Source organism: Symphodus melops (genome assembly GCF_947650265.1).
Source record: "Symphodus melops genome assembly, chromosome: 20".
Lineage (NCBI taxonomy): Eukaryota > Metazoa > Chordata > Actinopteri > Labriformes > Labridae > Symphodus > Symphodus melops.
The window spans coordinates 3435970-3456487 of NC_136710.1; the positions used below are offsets into that span (position 1 = coordinate 3435970).

General features: G+C 43.3%; 1 protein-coding gene across 1 annotated transcript in view; it reads right to left on the minus strand.

The window, feature by feature from the left end:
- The window catches only part of pea15 (proliferation and apoptosis adaptor protein 15), a 36949-nt gene extending 17024 nt beyond the window's left edge, over positions 1-19925 (minus strand). Inside the window, exon 1 of the mRNA XM_079370811.1 lies at positions 19482-19925. The gene's annotated coding sequence lies outside the window, so the exon portion shown is untranslated. The remainder of the gene's footprint in view (positions 1-19481) is intronic.
- Positions 19926-20518: the final 593 nt, after the last annotated feature.

Below are 20518 nucleotides of genomic sequence, written 5' to 3' on the forward strand. Positions count from 1 at the left end.
GTCTCCTTTTAGCTCTGTTTTGGTCACCACCCCCTGCAGGGTCAATGGAGTTATATTGGCTGTAAAATGCTCATTGAATTTAATTATTGTTGTATTATTGGTGTCCTTTTAAAACACGTTGCGAATAGATTTTGGAAAAAGGCCGCTGTTGTCGTAGAAACCACTTGTCCAGCAGTTTTTAATTGAGTATGTGAGGAAGAATCAGAGAGACACACGGGAGAACTGAGTCCCTTCAGCTGCTTCATCTAAATGGCAAATGCTTCATGTGGCGTCTGGAAAAGAGCAGATGGCCGTGACTGAAACCAGAGAGAGCGGGAGAGAGACAGATGTGATGAGCAGAGACACAGGAAGAGACGAAGAAGGAGGCCGAGGAGACGAAGGTTTACGGGTGAAAGCGTTGGTAGAAATACCTGCGGTGAGTTACAGGTAACACGGCTCCTCTGTGCTTCCTCCAATCAAAGCCGAGCCCTGTTTGTTCCTGTATAAACCTCATCTGGCTCAGTGACCCAGAAGTGACGACGGTCAAGCTAAACGAGACGGCGGCGGTGGCGATGCAGTCACGCAATGCAAACCCCCACAGAGCTGCATCCGCATCCAGGTTTAAATCTCTAATCCAATAGAATCTGACTGATCAGTAGATACAGTCAGCAGACGAAGCTGTTTATGCTTCAAGGTGGTTTTACGCTTCCAATGCTGCGACTCCAAATGTCCTGACGTTTTGTTCTAATGATGCAGGTGTGAATATAAAGGGAACTTCAAACGACATCACGTCCTCAACAGAGCTGCTGAGCTTCAAATCAGGACTTTTAGAAAACAACCACTGAAGTGTATTTTCTGACATATAAACTGAAAAGTTAGCAAATGTTTTAGGTAGAAGTTGCTTTTATCAATGAGGTCAAACCAAAGAGTGACAATCAATTTATGCGTAGAGTAGAAAACAGGAAATGTCCTGTTTGGATATCTATAAGCTGGATTTGGATGTAGGTGAATATTCAGATAAATGTGAAGAGAGCAGGCTCACCTTTCCAAAGAATGACATGATGGGTGGGGTATTAGCGAATTCGATTCTCGAAGGAACGAGACAACAACTCCACTGGGCGTCAGAAACCGGTGGCGTGAAGTGAATTCGATTGTCCATTTAAATTTGTAACTTCAAACTTGTCTGGTTATTAGTAGTAGTCCATCTCCCCAGTTGTAACGGGGGAATGCGTCCTTGGTTTGAGTTCAGAGTTTTGTTTGGTTTACTATATATATGTTGTCATCAAACTACATATTCACCTTATAATTCTTCCATCATTGGTAGCCAACAAAGAGCTTCAGCAGGAAACTACAGGAGGTTCTTCTCAACACTGTTTCTACGTGGATAAACTACATTTCCCCTCTGACTATTGTGAACCATCAAAATAAAAAAAACGCTAACACGTTGCTCAGAGTAAATTCTGTTGAATGGATCTGATGCAGTGTTTAGATCGAGGCATGTACACCAGAGTGTCATCGGCTCATCGGCACAGTCGCCATGAACAGGGTAGAAGAAACTGATCACTCCAGAGAGTCGCTGTACAGGCAGATGAGCGGCGAGGGAATGCTGGCGGAGGATTATCTGACATTAATCCAAGCTATAGATAATCAGAGAACAGGTAAATCACATTGTCTTAACATTGATCTGATCGTGCTGACAGGAATGATATCATGAGCTGCCGGCAGGATGTAGAATAAAGTCTCCGACATGTTCTGTCCCTGGCTGACGAGTAGAAATGTCTCCAAACATCAAACCTGGTCGCGGTCCTTTTGAACCATCGGATCAGAGTGACTGTCGACTCTGACTGAAAGGCGATCTGGTAAATTCTTTAAACCCCGACTCGTGAGGAAAGATTGATTTGCTGCTGTTGTTGTTGTTGTTGTGCTTCCGTCTTGAGTCAGCTCGCTGACGGGCAGCCCGACGGTCCATCCAATCTGATTACATCACTCTGGAAAACACATCACACCACAGGAGCATCTCTCGGGATCCTCTTTGGAAAAAAAAAGTCTGGACTTTGTTTAGAATCGCTGAAAAAGGGCGACTTGTGCCCAAAATTCTGCAGATTATATCGTAGTGCGAGGCCTGCTTTAGGGCTACTGACCACGCTCACTGAAAAGAGTTGGGAGTGACGTGTTGGAAGAGAAGTATTTCATACGGTCATATGGAGTTTTTACGCATCCATATTCATCTATCGGGTGATTGATGAGGATTTGAAGAGACAGCATTCAGAGTGAATTTCTAACTGTATTTCTTGGCATCTGCTCCCGATTACACTACTACAACACACACACACACACACACACACACACACACACACACTCTATGTAAAGACAACTAAACTCTCCCGTACCCTTTTGTCCAATCACGTCAATTATTATTATTATTTTTTTGCCACTTTCCCTCATTCCCCATGCAAACACAGTCCTTTCAAACGTTGGATTCCAGTGAGTGTGATACACTGTGTGTTGGCAGAGCTGCCAGTCTTGTTTCATGACACTGTCAGCTGTCTCACACTTAAACACTGGAAACAAATAAATGGACTGGAAATAAATGGAGTCGTCTCAGCTCGCTGCCTTCGCTCGCATAATGAAACTTTAAGACCGAGTTCTTGATCGAATGTTTTCTTTGGAATCATGGAAACGCTTCAAACGGTCCTATAACGATCTGCACTCGGACGCACTGTGACAGTCGGTGTTCACAAGAAGCTAACGGAGACGCAGCAGCGGTGGTCGGAGCTCGATTTGAGGAATCATGGAAGTGTATTTGCGTCGTCGATGCTTCATTAGCGTTTGGGCTCTATGGAAGATAAAAATATCTCCGTGCCTCCGGGAGGAGAGGAGGGGAGGGGCAGCATGTGTGTGTGTGTGTGTGTGTGTGTGTGTGTGAATATGTGCGGAGACATGAGGAAGCAAGAATTTTTTTCCCCCTTTTTTTTTTTTTTTAAGCTGTGAATGTGTGTGTATGTGTGTGTGTGTGTGTGTGTGTGTGTTTCTGCTCGATTTGTGCACGAGCGAGGCTGCAACGTCGCTTTGAACAAAAGCTGCAGGAGAAAAAGGTGCAAATTATGAGCCGACGTCAGCCTCTTCAGACCTCCTGCTGTGAAGTCAAAAATATCTCCCTCCGTTCTTCAATCTCCAGCTCTTCCTCACTTCTTCTTCTTCATCATCATCATCATCATCATCATCATCAAAGCCACACTGCAGGCTTTTTGTGCGCGTTAATGCAGCCGAGCATGAAAACATGTTTTCATGCTCCAGACCCAAAAAAAAAAAAAACATTGAAATGAAAACACGTCTGCTGTCCAGGCTCCTCCTCGAACACGTCCCTTTAATGTGACCTCCTGAATGACTAACTGTTCTCACAGACAATGAAAGAGCTGAGGTGAGCGTCATTACAGACAATTGTAGTCATTTCAGGTCCATTCGTTCTGCAGCGGCGTGTTGGGAAATGACAGTGTTTTTAACAAGTCTTTAACAGCTAGCTGCCACGTCTACAAGCTGCAGAGGAGCTGCACACTCTGTGCTCGACTGTTTCACACCCGGAATAAACATGTCGGATGAGCACGTGCTGTTTCTGCAGCAGAGCATCAACAACTACACATGTACACATATATGTTCTTGAGTTATACCTTATAAAACCTCGGGCTGAAAGGTAAGCTGTCACCAAACATCGGACGCATGAATACATCAGGGAGCGACAGGCGCAGGATCCCTACGGTGGCCCTGAAGGTCTGGACTGCAAAGGTGTTTCATTGATAAAAAAACATTTCGGTGGTGATCTATTTGGCGTTTTGGGAAATGATTTTGATTTGTGATTTTTATTTTTTTTCCTCTGGGGGGTTGCATTTGGTGAAATCTCATTTTTGGCATTGAGTGAAATGTTTTGCAGTTGACCCACACGGGCCACCATAGATTGAGGTGTCACAGGCGGTTTGCGACGAAAGGATTAACTTGTCAAGCCTTTTTTTTTTTTTTTTTTTTTCGTTGTCGTTGAACAACTTCAGATGTGACGGCGGAGTTGGATGCATCGTATTACGATGGACTGTGTTTCACATCTTTGGCTCTGCAAACAAACAGTTTCCATTAAATCACTAACAGAATACTTGTTTTAACAAAATGAAACCAGAACACTTCCGATACCAAAATGCCCCCTGAGAGTAAAACACAAGCAAGTATTTGCAAAGAAGGAAATAAAGTATGTGAGTATGTAAATGTTTCTTATCTCTGACATCAGCAGCTGCCTCTCCATTATCACGACTGAATCAACAACACCATCAATATGAAACTACACAGGAGTCTTTATTTAGAGGTGACACCTTTTACATCTATTTACATTCGTGTCGTGTATTGACGGTAAGGGATTTTCCTAAATGTTGAAATTAAAAAAAAAGGAGCCGTCGTACGAAACAGCAGATCTGCAAAGTAAAGTAAAGTAAAATTTGTCCAGTTGTGCTGCGTAAAGACAGCGTGTCACTGAAGCCTCGTTTTCAGTCGATCAGTCAACGCTTTGTGCAATCCGAAAACATTTCAGTGAGATGGTAGCTGGTCGTCTGTAAAGGAGGAGAGTCTCAGCGCACAAACGCTCACATGATCACACGGCGATCCAAAGTGCGCCTGCTCACACGTGACGTCGACGACCCGCCCGGTGTCAAAGGGTTAATCAGAATCAGGTTTCCTTTCATGTGTGTTCAATAACATGAAATAAAATAAAATCATATAAAATAGAATTTAAAAAAGGAAAGTATAAAGAATAATAATTAAAAAAAAAAAGAAAATGTGCAAAGGGAGCGTGAAAGAAAATACATGTAGAGTCCAGTGAGCGTTAATGTGACGCATAACCGCTTCACTTATTTAGTTAAACAAGCCTGGAATTTTTTAGAGGATATTTTGGTCCAAGTGATCGTGACATGTGGAGCTGCAATCTGAAAGGCTCAAAACATGTGAAGCCAGTTTTTTATTTCCTCCTCAAATCAGTGTTTCCTCAACCCAAAACCCCCCCCCCCCCGACTTCAAATAACGTGTGACAAAGGCGGGCAGACAGGTGGCCAGGTAGCGAAGCAGGAAAACTAATTAAGAGCCAAAAACACAGCGACACAGCCGAGCCTGCGGGGGAAACTCTGTCAGATGTTTTGATCTGTTGTCCAATAATCGAGGAAATCAGATCAGGAGTCTGGCTGGTCTCTTGTGATCAGCTGCTGACGTGTCGGGCTGTGTGTGTGTGTGTGTGTGTGTTACACGGGAAGGACGAGGATGAAATTTAAAAAGACAAGCGAGGAAAGGCCTGAGGCAGAGGAAGAGAGAGAGGGGGGAAGAAGAAGAAGAAGAAGAAGAAGAGAGGGAGTATGGAGATGTTAAACTCAGCCTGTCCTAAGTTACGCTCTCAGCGGGCTCCGACTACGACGAGAAGATGAGAGCCAGATGTGCCGAGCAGTCACTTTTTAATGCTTTCTCATTTCCTCAAGGGGTTAAAGTTCACGGAGCAAATTCATCATCTGAAGAAGGACGAGGCGAAAAGAGCAAACGCTCCGTGGACGAGAAGCAGGACGGGAACGTTCATTTATGGAAGTCCAAATGTGATCACAGAGACAAGGTGAAGATTCACAGTCAAAGCGCTCCCTCTCTGTGAGTCACTCAGGAGAAAATGTCAAATAAAAGGAGCATGTGCAGCGTGCCATTCTGTCTGATCCTGGTAGTCTTCACTCCAGATCGAGTCGGCTTTTGTTTTAAAGGCTTTCCGACTCTCTCCGGGTTCAAAATGAGTTCAGAATCAGAAATACTTCATTCATCTGAGGGGGGAAATTCGGTTGTCGAGAAGTTTAGAGATAATTTGGACTGTAAAAATCAAATAAAATGACGTTAGCTAGCTATAGCGTCACATCTTAGCAGCTAATCGCTAACAGCTGCCCCGCTAGTAAATTCAACGAAGAAGAAAAACGCGGCATAGTACACTAAACTTAACGATGGAAGACATCCAAAAGGAGAAACACAGTGTGTTTAAACACAGTCGGAAGTGACGATTTTTTCGACCAATCAGCGGACTGCAGTGTTTAGCTCCACCTTTTATAGTCGGATCGAGATTCTTGGCCTCCCAACAGAAGGGTACCAAACAGTAGGACGGTACGGATCTGTATTTTGTGGCTCTTTCTCGGCTTTAGTCTGTGGAAGCAGCACAAAATGTATATTTAAAAAAAAAAAAGGCAAATGAGTTTTACAATGTTGTTTTTCTACGCTTCAAATAAATCCATCGCTCAAACAGTGAACTGAATCTCTGCTGTTTGTCTGTGATGAGAAAACAAAGACGAGCACAGAGGCCAACTGACACACACGACTGGCTCAAATTGTCTCACTACGCAGACATGCAAAGCTTCGCTAATAAAAGGCCGGCTTTGACTTTGATGGTGCCGGAGGTTTGTATCCCACACAACACCTTTGCATGAAACAACTTCAAGCTGCGCTAACTGAATAAAAAGGGAAGAAAAAAAGAAAAAAAAAAATTGGCTACAGATGGAGAAACGGCTAGATGGAAGAAAAAAAAAAAATGCAGATAGCGAGTTTGAAGAAGACGGGAAAGATAAGAGATAAGAGAAGGGAAATATCCCTGCTCTCGTGTTTCCGATGAATGAGAGCGATGCGAAGAGTCGAGTAAAAAACAAAAGCGGCTCCATCTTTTTCAATCAGACAAACGGCTACCGTCACCGCTCCATCAGCCGCACATCGTAACACCTTGTAGGTGTATTCATATTTATAGGTTTCCATCTGTGTCTCTATTCGATGAACAACTGCACAAACCCACACTCTCACCTTATTTCGAGATGTTACCAACGTGTGAACGTTTTACCTTCAACATTGTCTTTCGCTCCCTTAACGTCGGCCTGCGTGGGATTCGGAAGTGTGAAGCAGAAAACTTGCTGTTTTGTTCGGCCTGACTGTCGGTGTCATTAAAGCAGCTGCTGATTGACTTGTCAAAAGAGATTACACAGGATCTTACAGTGTGTTTAAAACAGTGGAAGTTGTTTCCAAGCATCACCACCTCTTCATTTGGAAGTGATAGTCAAAACTAAAATAGATTTCCTGTCAATCATTTCAGATCAAAATGGTTTACTTAAAAAAAAAAAGCCGGTTCTCGTTCCCGGGTCGTCGCGTCGATGTGGTATCGTGACTTTTTGGCGTCGTATGCAGACACACAAGGTGCCCTTTAAGGGACTGTGTGAGATCCACTGAGCCTACCTAACGCCATCTGCTGCAACATTAAACCTCTCGAAGCAGCGATCCCAGCATGTCGGAGATCAGTCGATAGTCCAGCACGGGTGGCGATTCGAAACGATGGATTCGCCAAACAACCAAGAATGTTCAAACACTGGGGTTTGATTTGAATACAAACACCCAACGCCTCGTGCAAAACTAGCACAGTTACATTTATGAACCAAAACAGAGACTCCATCATGACGTTACGCTGCTTTGACAATGACTGAAGAGTTCAATGGAATCAGAATTTCAGGGCACCTTAAAAACATAGCTGTAAGGAAACCTGAAGCTCATAATGGAAATACTACAAATCCACCGAATGATAAAAAAAAAAAACACTTTCAAGAGACACTTTAAAGAGTACTCTGCAGGACTAAAGGATACCTTGAAAGATATTAAAGAGTGGAGAGTGTCTTTCTAATGACGTCACGGGTTACATTCAAAGTGAAACTCAAGCGTTTAACAAAAAACAAAAAAAGACTTTCAAATTGGCCCCTAAAGAGACAGGAAGTGGTACTTGGAGGTCCATGAGGAGGATGAGGAGGATGTGAATGTTTGAAAGGTGACGAAGACCGGTAGCTGTGGGCTGGACGGATTCAGAGGGTCACGATTCGATGATCAAACCATTCAAACGATGTTGGATTTACGCACACGGTTCATTTAAACCCATAAATATAAATCAGGTGAATTTAAACCTCCGTCTGCACGATCTTTGTAACAAGTACATCCAACAAAGTGCTGCCCCTTTGCAAACATACAACATCCTTTATCAAAGTCCCTCCGGATAAGACTGAACAAGAACACACTCTGAAATAGCTTCTCGGCTGCAGCTTCTCTCCCAGTTAGTTCACCTGCAGTAACCCCAGAACCGGAAGTGGACCAGTCCATTGCGTTAATAATCCTTTATGGACTTTCCTGCATCGATGCAGGAATGAATTTCCCCACTGATAGTGGTATCTAATAATGGCTTCCAAAGAGAATCTCAAATTAAGGCCAAGAAAGGCCCATTAACAAACACATGGAGCTCAGAAGTTATTTCACAGTGCTGACACATGACCGCGTGCACGGCCTCGGTCCGGATGCCGGCATTCTCCACAGTCATAATGGGGCTGCGTCCCACTGTAACGCACAGTTCACTGAAGCTGGCGCCGCTCCAGATGGAGAGGCAGCGCGGAAAAGGAACAGGATGCCATAACCTCCCCTCGCACAGTGGACAAGAGACACAGCTGCAGACACACACACACACACACACACACACACACACACACACACACGAGGATGAACAGGCCAGAGCACCCACGCCTGCATCAACCCACATGAATGCTTGCATCTCCAGAAGAACAGACATCTGCTGTAGCCCGACTGTATACGTTTTCATGTAACGCAGAAAACCGAGCGCTGGAAGGTTCACGTCCATGCACCACGTTCCACAATATCATCAACATTTTTTGCACACAACCTTACGTAACCGACACTTGATAGCGTTTGATGACAACAGCGCGAAGTAAAGGTGGCTGCGGTGTAGAAAGTGTTGGAGGAGCGAGAGGAGCAGAATGTTGTGTTTTTTAAGGCTCCGTGTGACAAGAGAAAGGCAAAAGCAGCCTGGATGTGTTGGGAGGATTTGTCGCTGAACAGTAATAATGTTATTCCGCCTCATTCTGACCCGTTTAGGCGAGGAAGTCAAAAAGCCTCCAGTTTTCTAGCAGCGATGGTTCACTCCCTCAGAAGATCAGAGAGGGGAGCGTTGAGCTCCTAACAAGGACAGCACAACGATCACAGAGTTCACTTTTCAACGCTGTTAGACGTACACAGGGGCTCGTTTAAAATGCAGTGCCGTTACTTAGCTTCTCCCTGCAGCAGGTTCAAATCTGTTCAGGCATATTCGCAATGATGACAACACATCTTTAAACGTTGGTGATTCCCTGATACATTGTTTTTTTTTTTGTGTGTGTGTGAACTAATTAACTACCAAACTAAGAACATTCCCAGCTGATTCAACTGTTCCTGTTTAGGGCTGGATAGTGACACTTTGCATGGTCGACATCATCATATTTGTGCTGCTGTTATTCTGTTATTCGCCAAACATTCCCGTTAAGAGCCCGAAATGTAACAACCACCTGAAATGTTATATAAAAAAAAAAAATCTAAACCTAAAATGTAATAACTGGTCGATAATCTAACTAAATTTTGAGCCCAAAACTAGTTAAATATTTGTCTCTTAATGATGGAAGGTTTTGGGCTCAGCATTTACATGATCGACCAGAAATGACATTTTGGGTTTTGTTACATCTCAGGCTCGAACATGCCCTGTTCTAAATAATATATAATCACTCTTTAAATAGTGTGACACAATACTGGGGCAATAATAGTTATTGTTTGATCACTCCATGGATGGGTTTCTAGTGTCTCCTCATGCCTGCAGCCTTCAAGCGCACAAAAAGCAAGAGCACATCTGAGACCTTTAGTTACATAACAACAACGCTGCGCAGCTTTGCTTTGTTCTGTTTTTCGCAGGACTCAAAAGTACCTGCAAGTGAAGCAGCTTATATTTTGAAACAAAGTTAACTCGCATTTTGCCTTTTATATTCAAGATAAAAAACACACTTCACTATGCTGTTTGTGTTGTAAGATTACAATTCTCGTGCGATGACATTTTTTAAAAGATCCTTGAGTCTTTCACTACTCGAGTACATGTTTCTGAAAAGAGACAAACTGACTGGTAGGAGTGATGGGAACTCTTTTATTTATCTAAAATCACTGTTTCTGATCATGTAAAAGCACTCATCAAACATTGCACATTTTTAAGTTATACAAATACAAATAGCTGCCATCGCTCCAATATAACGTGTTTGCTTTTACAAACACGGAAAAACATTCAAACCCAAACTACGAGTCAAACAAATAATTTGAAAGATGTATGCACAAAAATAAGATTACATGAGAGGCTGTGAAATTTGGAAAAAAAACAAACTGTGAAGTTTTTTTTTTTTCATGGCTTCAGGTCGCAACTATAAAGGGATGACTTGTCAGTGATATGGGCCTCGCATGTTGCAGTCCTCATCTCGAGTTGTCTGCATATTTGAAAGATAAATCATTGTGGGTGGAGAGTAAATCTATACCCTGAGCCTTAATCTACCGTAACGGCTTTAAAAAAAAAAAAAAAAAAAAAAAAAGATCAGAGCGGCTGCTGTGATGAATCTCAGGAAAAAAAAAGGGGGGCTGAGGGAGACAGAGAGAAAAATGAGGTGAAGAGAAATTCAGGAGGATAAAGCAAAGAAAGAAGGAGGGGAGGAAGAAGGAGAGGACATGAAAGGAGGGAAGGGTGGGTCGTATGCTGAGTCATCTGTAGTTACAGCACTGTATGTATATTTCATACACAGACTATCATACCTAACACAGTAGTGCTAATATTTTATGCATATAATAAATTCAATCATTTTAATTAAATAGAAGAAGTCTGTGGTGTTGTGATTTGTTGATCAAAGTCTCATCCTGAAGAAGCTGTTGTAAAGATAATCCTTGATTCATCTCGCAAATGGAGAAAACTTTCTTTGTACGATATGAAACAAAGCTTTTAACTGTGATACGATACGTCTTGATGATGCAAAGAACCAACACATTAGCACAATGCTTCGTCTACTACTGCACAATAACTACACCTAATATGAATTAGAAGCTTAAAGACGTCAAACAGACCTTCAAATGTGAGGACCGGCCAAAATGTCATCCCTTCACGAAAAGGTCCTCGCTCCCTGTGTCTAAAACTGGCAATGGTCCTCATATCGATATATGTACAAGTACACAGACACACACACACACACACACACACACACACACAGAAAAGAGGCTACTCTACTAGCAGCTTCCCCATCTAGTTCACTACCAGGGACATGGAGTCAAATGGTCAGGGACTGCATTCGAGGCATTGACCCCTGTTTAATAAATGCACACACACACACACACACACACACACACACACACACACACACACACACACACACACACACACACACACACACACACACACACACACACACACACACACACACACACACACACACACACACACACACACACACACACACACACACACACACACACACACACACACACACAGAGACACACTAACGCACATACAGACATAAATAAAAGGGCCAGATTCTCCAAAACAGTCCATTAGTGATTTAACAAGTTGTTCAGTCTATGTTTCAGACTGCAGGCGTGACTCAAAATTTTAGATTACCCTGCCTGCTTGTCTGCCCCCCCCCCCCTCTCTCTCTCTCAGCCCTCTCTGTTGCTCTTTTAGTGGATTGAGCACTCTGGTACCAGGCAGGAAGATGGGTACAATTCAGAGGAAATGAAACTCAGTCAATCAACATTAGACATCTAACTGCTGTACTTTACCTGCCTGCATTCATCGCCTCCTCACATCACAGCTCTGATATGGATTTCTGTAATAACACAACATAAGATGAATTCGCAGCAGGGCTACATGTGCAGTCCTGCTCCACAGTATTGATGTGATAACTCAGTCTAATGACCGTTCCTGTTGCAAAGCAGGACTATTAAGATTTGTATAGCCATGTTGCGCTGGGAACCTGTTGACTGAGGAATATTTAACAGCATGAGCGTGAATGCATTCTGCAAAATAAAATTAAAAGCCCAATGGAAATATTAGCCTAGCAGCTGTAGCTTCTGCTCCCTAACAATGCTGGTGCGTATCTAGTTGGTAATAAGCATAAACTGTGCCTTACACAAATAAATATGGTCAAAACAACCATACTAACAAATATGTACGACGGTAAACACCTTCCCTATCACAGTCAAATGTGTTGCATTGTAGCATGCTAATTAGCACATAACACAAAGTATAAATGAGGATGGTGGGTATTTCAATAGTTGTAGTTATATTGCATAAATTACATTATTGGTGTTTTGTTCCCCGGGAACATTACAAATGCATGTGAAACAACAATGAACTACAGTAACACTGAGTTGTAGTAGGATGTCATCACAAAAGATAGCTCATTAGCTTCTTGGTTACAGTGCAGCTCTAGCGTTAATTTAACCTAAAGAGGTGTTTTGATTCATTTGCTGCTCATTTAAGGCAGCCATTAAATACCTATTTCTTTAATTAAACACATCCTCATATTTTAATTGTGCGACTTGTTATGTGAAAAAAAATGCTGAGGCACAATTTACTCTATGTCTATCCAAACTGTCAGGGAAGCCGACTAAAGAGCTAGTATTGACGTGAGCAACAAAGCAGCGCCATGATGACTAAGAGGTTTTTTGTTTGGTGTGATGTGAAGGGCAAACACACTAGAGTGTGAGTCAGTCTGCTCAATTATTACACCGAACAGCTTGAAGTGTAAAAGGTTTCCACATAATCAAACACAAAAGCAGAGGATGGATGAAAAATTGGAGTATTTTTCACGAACGTTAGTATAGCATAGCTTGCTAATATTAGCTAATTCTTGGGCTATCGAGGGAACATTTTTAAATAAACAAATAACATCATGAAAAGAAAGTCTTCACAATTGTAAAGACATTGTGTTTAGGTTTGAGTTTTTATTTATCATTGCTACACATTTAGGTTGATGGAAATTAAAGCTGATGAAATGAAAAAAACTTAGTGCCGCCTACAGGTCGAATCAACTATTATTCTTTGATTTTTAAATCATCAATATACGTCACAAAATCGCTTTTAAAATGCCAACATTGCAAGCAAATGATTTGGGTCTCCTAGAGGAGATTGTCGTTTAACATTAACTGTCATTGAAAATGAAGATGCTTATGCAAAGAGATTTTTGATTTTCATGCACGAATTACAAACCTTCGATTTCAAATGAGTTTTTCCCGCCCAGATACCTCCGTCACCTGCAATCACTTAGCATCTCACAGTGGCAATATCCAAATCTATGATGAATTTAAGTAGTTTGACACATTTGTGTAAATGAAACTGAATGTAGTAGACAGGCAGGATTCTCACTTAACAACTCGATGAGATTTGAGAGGCATGTTTGTATTACGTGGTGAATGTAACCCATTGGGAAAGGTTGAAGGTCTATGTTAATACGTATTCATTATTTCTGCTTTCAATGTGAAGGAAGTACAAGTGTTGCTCCAAAGGTCTCCCCTTTACACCCCACTTCATTAATGGAGAGATTACACTTGAAAAGAAGGGGGCATGCAAGTACTCTCAACTTGGTCCAATCATATCAAACAGATGAATGAGAAGACGTTTCACACCTCGAATTCGAAGTGTTGTAAACACAAGCAATGGGAACTAAAATGTGACCAGATTGAAATGAAATGACTTTGTGGGCAAATGTGGCTCGTTGCTCCCCTCAGGTTTACAAGACTCTGAAAGCGTCAACATCAGACCTTCTCACAGTCGTGCGTTTGTGAAATAGAACAATGCATTAGTGCGACTGCGGCACCTCCGGCTCTGGGTAGGTACATAGGTCCCCCAGAGGATTACATAAACCATGTACATAGAGTGAGTTTGACGCCTGCATCGCATTTTATCAGTGTGAGAAGTGGAGAGAGGGTACACGTTGGTTTGTGCGTGCACTTTGTCGGCTTTTTCCATCTCTGTGCTGGGGAGGTTAACCTTTTTTTTTTTTTTTCCTGAGGCTTCTTTAACCACAAATACAGCTGCATGAGCACAAAATCCTGAAAACAAATTCACAAGGGGTTAGAGATGGAGGTAATGATGTTAAGGCAGGCAGAGACGCTATCTGTTCTTCAGCTGATAAGACAACTTTTGGCACAGATGGACGGCTGTGACTGCTGCGTGAGGGCCAAACAAACAAACAAACAAACAAACAGGAAATGCCAGAAAACAGACTTTTGAAAGAAAAAGCTGCAGTGCATGCTGGGCTCATCAATTATAGACCTTTACTTTCATACATGCTAACTCACGTCGACCCCATGACGGGCACTGCCTGCTTCTCATCAGTGCCACAGTCCTCGCCTATCACACGACAAACACCAAAGAAATAGTTCCTATGACAACAGTACGGTAGCATTTTCAAACATTAGTTTCGTTTCCATTTTTAAAAGAAAAAAAGCAAATTCTAATGAACAGTTAACTCAGTTACCGAACTTTCCTACTGACACCTGAATGCACCACAGGTTTATTTTCTCAGGTTAGTGAATTTACTGGGAATAAGTGGCTTGCCTGAAAAGCTCCTTTAGTAAATTGACCTAAACAGTAAAGTTATCAGGCCTCTTGGTTTGTGTGTGTAGCTGGAGAGCCTTTGTGGAGCAGCTGAGCACAGAACATCCAGTCTCATGAGGTTTCCTATAAGACTCCAACTTCGATCCAAACAGCAGGGTTTTATGTACACTGGGTTTACACAACAAACAAGTGTGGGGAACAGCTGGATAAATTCGGCGATCGTGTATCCGGGAACACCTGAACATTCACACACAAACACACACACTGCAGCGCTGCACCCACCTGCACCCTCCTGCTTCATCGAATCAGCTCTTATCAAATCCAATCAGACCGACCGAGGCATTTCATTTGAGTCGAGAGGCAGAGTAGATTATGCACACGAATGACAGGGAACGGACTGCGCTAAACAGAGGGAGAGTGTGCGTGTGTGTGTGTGTGTATTTGTGTGTGTGTGTGTGTGTGTGTGTGAATGTGCACGTCAGCCCATCTGTACAGTTCTGGTTTGTGTGGCTCTGCCCGTCTGTGCAGGCTTAGGTGTACAGTACTGTATGTGTGTTCCTGTTTTTGTGTGTGTGGATCATTTCATCCATTATTGTGGCCACTGTAGAAAAAAGAAAAAAAAAAAAAAGCTGCCCGTCAGTTGTGCTTACGAAACACTTCAACAACCCCTGAATTTCTCCCTTTAGAAATAAAACCCACAAAATCACTCAACCATTGCAAATAAACAAACAGAAGTTCTCCCATTCAACATCATCTCCACCCTAATGATGCATTCATGCTCAATCCCTGAATAGGCTTTAAAAACTGTACAGCATGTTGTGTTAGCACTGATGCTAAAACCACACGGGGCAGAGAAGCAGCATTTAAAAGAAGATTTGAGATGGTGTAGGCGTCACATGTAGCACAGCAACCGAGCTACCACGCAACCAAGCTGGAGGGATAAGATCTTCTTTTTTTTTATTGTATCCATGTGGCCGGAGCCAGAGGAGGAAAAAAAAAAAAAAGGCTTAACCTCTGTGGTATTGTGGAATTTTAAAAATAAATCACAGCACATGCTTGAGACAAAGTAGAGACGCACTCATTGTGAAAAAAAAAACAGGGCTGCTGATCACTTCTTCTGGTGTGAGACTCCCAGAACATTTTCTCTCATGTTTGACCATGAAAACAAATCAGCGGTCCGACAGGTGACTTCCTCTGCTCCAGTTTGTTGTCGTAAACGCCAGCATTGACTCGGTTAGACACAGCAGACAAACATCACCTTCTGGCATCTGATTGGTCCACATTCAATGCCGACAGGCCTCATGGAAACATTTAATCAGGGGGAGTTGTCGGGGTTTAGAGTTACCAGATTCATAAAATGTGTCAGACATGAGAGGGGGCGTGGTCAGACACAGCTCATTTACATATTTAAAGCTACAGACGCAGAAAACAGCCTGTTCTGAGCAGGGCTGAAATAGAGGAGTTTATAGACATGATCAAATACAGGATCAGAGTGGATTTACAACAACGCACTTCACACACGTGTTTTGTGGCGCTCTGAGATTCAAACTTCCTGAAAAAGGAGAATTATATGTGACCTTTAACCGTGCAAAACACAGGAACAGAGGAAGAACATGCACATCCTTTAAACGTAGATGGAATGACACTTAATGCACAAACAAGATCCTACGGACCATTTACTGAAGGAGAGATGTCAGCGGTCGGGGAATGCACATGAAAGAGCGCGCGAGCAATTAACGGTTTTGCTCAAAGGCACCTCGGCAGTGCTCGGGAAGTGAAGTGGCACCTGTCCAGCTGCCGAGCTTCCAGAAACAGCTATTAATACAAAATAAGTTCAAATACTAGAAACTTTCAGCTTGTTGTTTTTAAAGGTGTTGCACATGAACTTGTGATTATATCTGACGAGGATTCAGTGCATTGTGCAGCTATTGTATTATTACCGATTTATATAGCATCTGCTCCACTTGTTGCAAACCCGAGATCTGTTGCTTTGCACAACATTTGTGTTTGTTTACAATCCCCTGCCCGAGTTAGAAGGTAGCATCTGCTCCACCAGTGTAATCTGTAAATGGATACTTCCCCACAACAGAGTGGAGAACGAGCGGTCGGTCCGCCGATCGGAGCCGCGACGCAAGCGAGCAGCCCTCAGCGCAGATTAAAAGGAGGTGATGTAACGCCGACACTGACCTCGCTGTAGCTCATCGCATCCTGAGAGCCACATGGAAAGCATTAACTAAATGGAGTAAACGGGAAGAAAAGGAAGTGATGCTATGCTACGGCGACGTGTGCGTTCTCTCTAATGAGGAAATGTGTTGCTGCAGGAAGCCATCTTTTCAGAGGCTGCTCTGCTCAACATCACTCGGAGCCTTGCACTGGAGAGCCTCAGTGAATGTCCTGCTCGCAGCATGATGTGATTTGACTTCATTTTGCGGCGTCGACACGCCTCCGATATTGCTAACGCTGGGTTTTATTCAATATGAAACATCCGGCCTGTCAGCATCTCCTCCGCCAGGCTGCAACAAGTCAAAGAATCACAACTGGATCCAATATCACAAACAGAAATCACCGCCTGCTTTAATCCATTTTATTAAGGCTAAGAGTTTTTGTCTGTTACTACATTGATCGACTGTAAGTTGGCGTTTCCGATATGGCGAACGCCACCCACGGGCTTCAAAAGATCTCTTCAGAAACCAACGGGTGACATCACTGACACGACGTCCATGTTGGTTTTTTTCACACTCTGAGGTTTCATCCCTTCGCTAACATCCAAAAGTAAACAGCACACTTGGGTCTTTTCCAGTTATGAGTCCTTGCGCTACTTTTTGGATGATCTGTTTTTAATCGCCCCCGGACCGGTCTGTGACGTTGACGCCGAACGAAACCAAAAAGTGGGTGAAGAGGAAACGAGATCACATGACGGCGAGCGCAGTGCTGTCTGAGAGACGCTCTGATTCCTCTTTTCCTGTGGTTCCCTGATCGACATGCAGACATCCAGGTTTGGACTGAAGCAGACTCAAAAAAAACCCGGAACAAGTCAGCACAATTCAGCGTCACCGCTATTTTATTTTAACCTCGTTCCCATGGTTACGGTGAGGTAAATCGCCTCGTGGTTATCTGCCCGCTGGAGAGAAAAAGCAGTAATAAAAAGTGTAACGTTCCTCCCTTTGTTTTGATTGTTTTACCAGTTCGAGCTGAAACCGTGTTTGACTCAGCGCCTACAAACACTCGACCACAAACATTCCCTTGGCGGCGGCTTGGGGACAACCGACACCACAAACGCGCGAACGCACACAGGAAGTGAACCCGAGAGAGGAAGCTCATTTTTTGCTGCGCTGCCCTATTCCCCCTCTCCCCCCCCCCCTCTCCCTCTCTCTCCCCCCATCCGAGAAGACAGATCAATATGAATCAGAGAGGAGACCAGCTCGCAAAAAGCTGAGTCAAGGCACGCACACACACACACACACACACACACACACACACACACACACGTTTGTACCAACACAACTACACGTCAAACAACTTCACATTTGACCTTCATCTAAATGTGACTTTAAAATCAGCCTCAGCTTCGATGTTTCACTTTATAAATACTTCAGCCTTTCGACTCATTGTGGAAATATACGTCGAAATGTTTTCAGCCATATTTGGAGCACAATTTCCTGACCCGACAAAACGTTGCCTGTCCTGTCCTCTGTCCTTCTGTTATTCCTTGTTTTTGGTGCAGAAACACAAAACGACTACACAGCCCAGCAGACTCAGAGGAAACAACAAAAACAAGAACACTCCTTGAAAATCGATCAGGGGTTAAAAACAACAGCAGACAAAACAGGGATACCAGGAGGAGCCCGAGTCACACCCACCCCTCCTCGCAGCTGCATTCAAACATGTTGGCAAGGCCTGTTACATCCATTCATAAAAGACCCTCCCCTTCCCCATCCGTTTGCACACACACACACACACACACACACACACACACACACACACACACACACACACACACACACACACACACACACACACACACACACACACACACACACACACACACACACACACACACACACACACACACACACACACATCCATCCGGGGCGGTCACAGGTGGTCACCGCTGGTTTCTAATCTCCTCTTTCCTCTTCCTGGATACTGTAGGAGTTCAGAGGCAGTGCACTGCTGATAGTCGGGTCCAAAAAAGAGCTGCGGTTGTGTTTTCGAATGCAGACCAAGCCAGTGAACGCATCGCAGACACATCAGGTACTAACCCCATAAAGGAAACACATGACACAAATGAAACATTCAAAAAGAGAGCATGTGTAACAGCCTACTGTTACATCCCTTACTCCTCTGAAGGAGCATGTGGGAAGACATGAAAAGCACAGTAGATACTTGAACGTCTTCAGGGAGACCAAAGAAATCCAATTAGTTTAATCAATGGTGCGTTAAATGCCCTCTTGAGGATGGGAAATTCCCCACTCATCCATTCAAAAGGTCACACTTACGACTGAGTGGAGTCAAATCAACAACAGTTGCACCTTTGACACAGTTTGTTTCTTCACAGCATCTACAAAAAAATGTCCTAAAGATTTGTTTTATATAGTTTAAAGTTTTGCTACTTTTTTATTTTTGTGATTTTTTTAAAATTATTTTGCAGTTTTTCTGGTTGAAATTATTAGATTTTAACAGGAAGAAAGTGCTTCCAGTTGCCTCCCCCCAAAAAAAGCTTGTTCTCCAGAGTTTAGAAAGCTGAATACACCCATGAGGGACTTGAACGCAACCATTTCTTCAACTCTGCCCATCTGTGTGCATTTGAAGGCAACACCACAGGCCATCATGTAACGGTATGTTGAGGACAGAAAATGATCCATGATCTATGAATGGAGGAGGCGGACTCACTCACACTGCACAGTCCCATTAATGAACTACACACCCTGGGGATTTTTTGCCTTCAAGAAATAGTCCCCTCTCTCGTCTTTAAATAAAAAAAGGAAGGAAGGAAGGGAAGAAAAGGGGAGTTAGAAAGAGATGTACTCACCCTGAGCGCAGCAAATGTGAGTCAGCTACAGACAGGGAGAGAGATGCGGATCAGATAATCTCCGGATGTCACAGGAAAAAAAAACCTCTCTGTGGGGAAATGAATGTCGCTTTTGGAGAGGACAGAAGCTCTGCAGAGAAATGTGAAGAAAAAAGTCCACTCTGTCCGGTTCCGTTCACTTTGTCGGTCTCAAGTCGTTCACTTGTAGTTTTTGTAGTTTTGGGTTTTTTAGTGTTTCGTGAGACGAGGCCGTGAAGGGGACGCGGTGCAGAGGAGCTGTCAGTCAGTGTTTGGAGAGAATAAAAGAGAAATGCCGGGTGAAAAGGAAGCGTCGTGACTCTCGGTCCTGCTCTCTGTCCGCGTGCGCGTCTCCGCTGCTCTGTCACCGGCTGCTGCTGAAACGCGGAAACGCCTTTTCCTCTCTCTCTCTCTCTCTCTCTCTCTCTCTCTCTCTCTCTCTCTCTCTCTATCTCCCCGGTTAAGCACGCTGTCTGATTCATCCAGAGATCGTCTATTTGAAGCAATGTCTCACTCTCTCAGTAGCTACCATACCTACACCACACATGTACTGACGGCCTGAGGGTTTTTACCCCCCTCCAAAAAAAAAAATCCCCCCAAAAAATCGTTTCAGTCATTTACTTTGAACTTTTAGGTAAATTTGCAATGAAAATATGCACGTGGTAAAACCTGCATCTCACTGTCAGCCATAAAAACTGGCTGACAGTGAGATGCTTTCAGTATGATTGATTTAATTACAGCAAAACTGTAGCTGCTGATAAACAGAATATAGCCTTACAGCTTAAACACGACTGTCCATGCATGTGACAGCCATGTTGGAGTTTCACTTAAGCTGAAGTTTATCCGAGTTTCCAAGAAGAAATTCCGATAGGAACTCAGATTTTCTTTTGTCTCCTGAGATCAAATGGAACAAACCCTTCGTTTGGTTGGTTCATGTCAAATTTACAGTTTCTAGCTGAGGACTCGCAAGTCCTTTTAATACAACTAATTTGTGCTAACTAAATGGAGGATAATGTGGA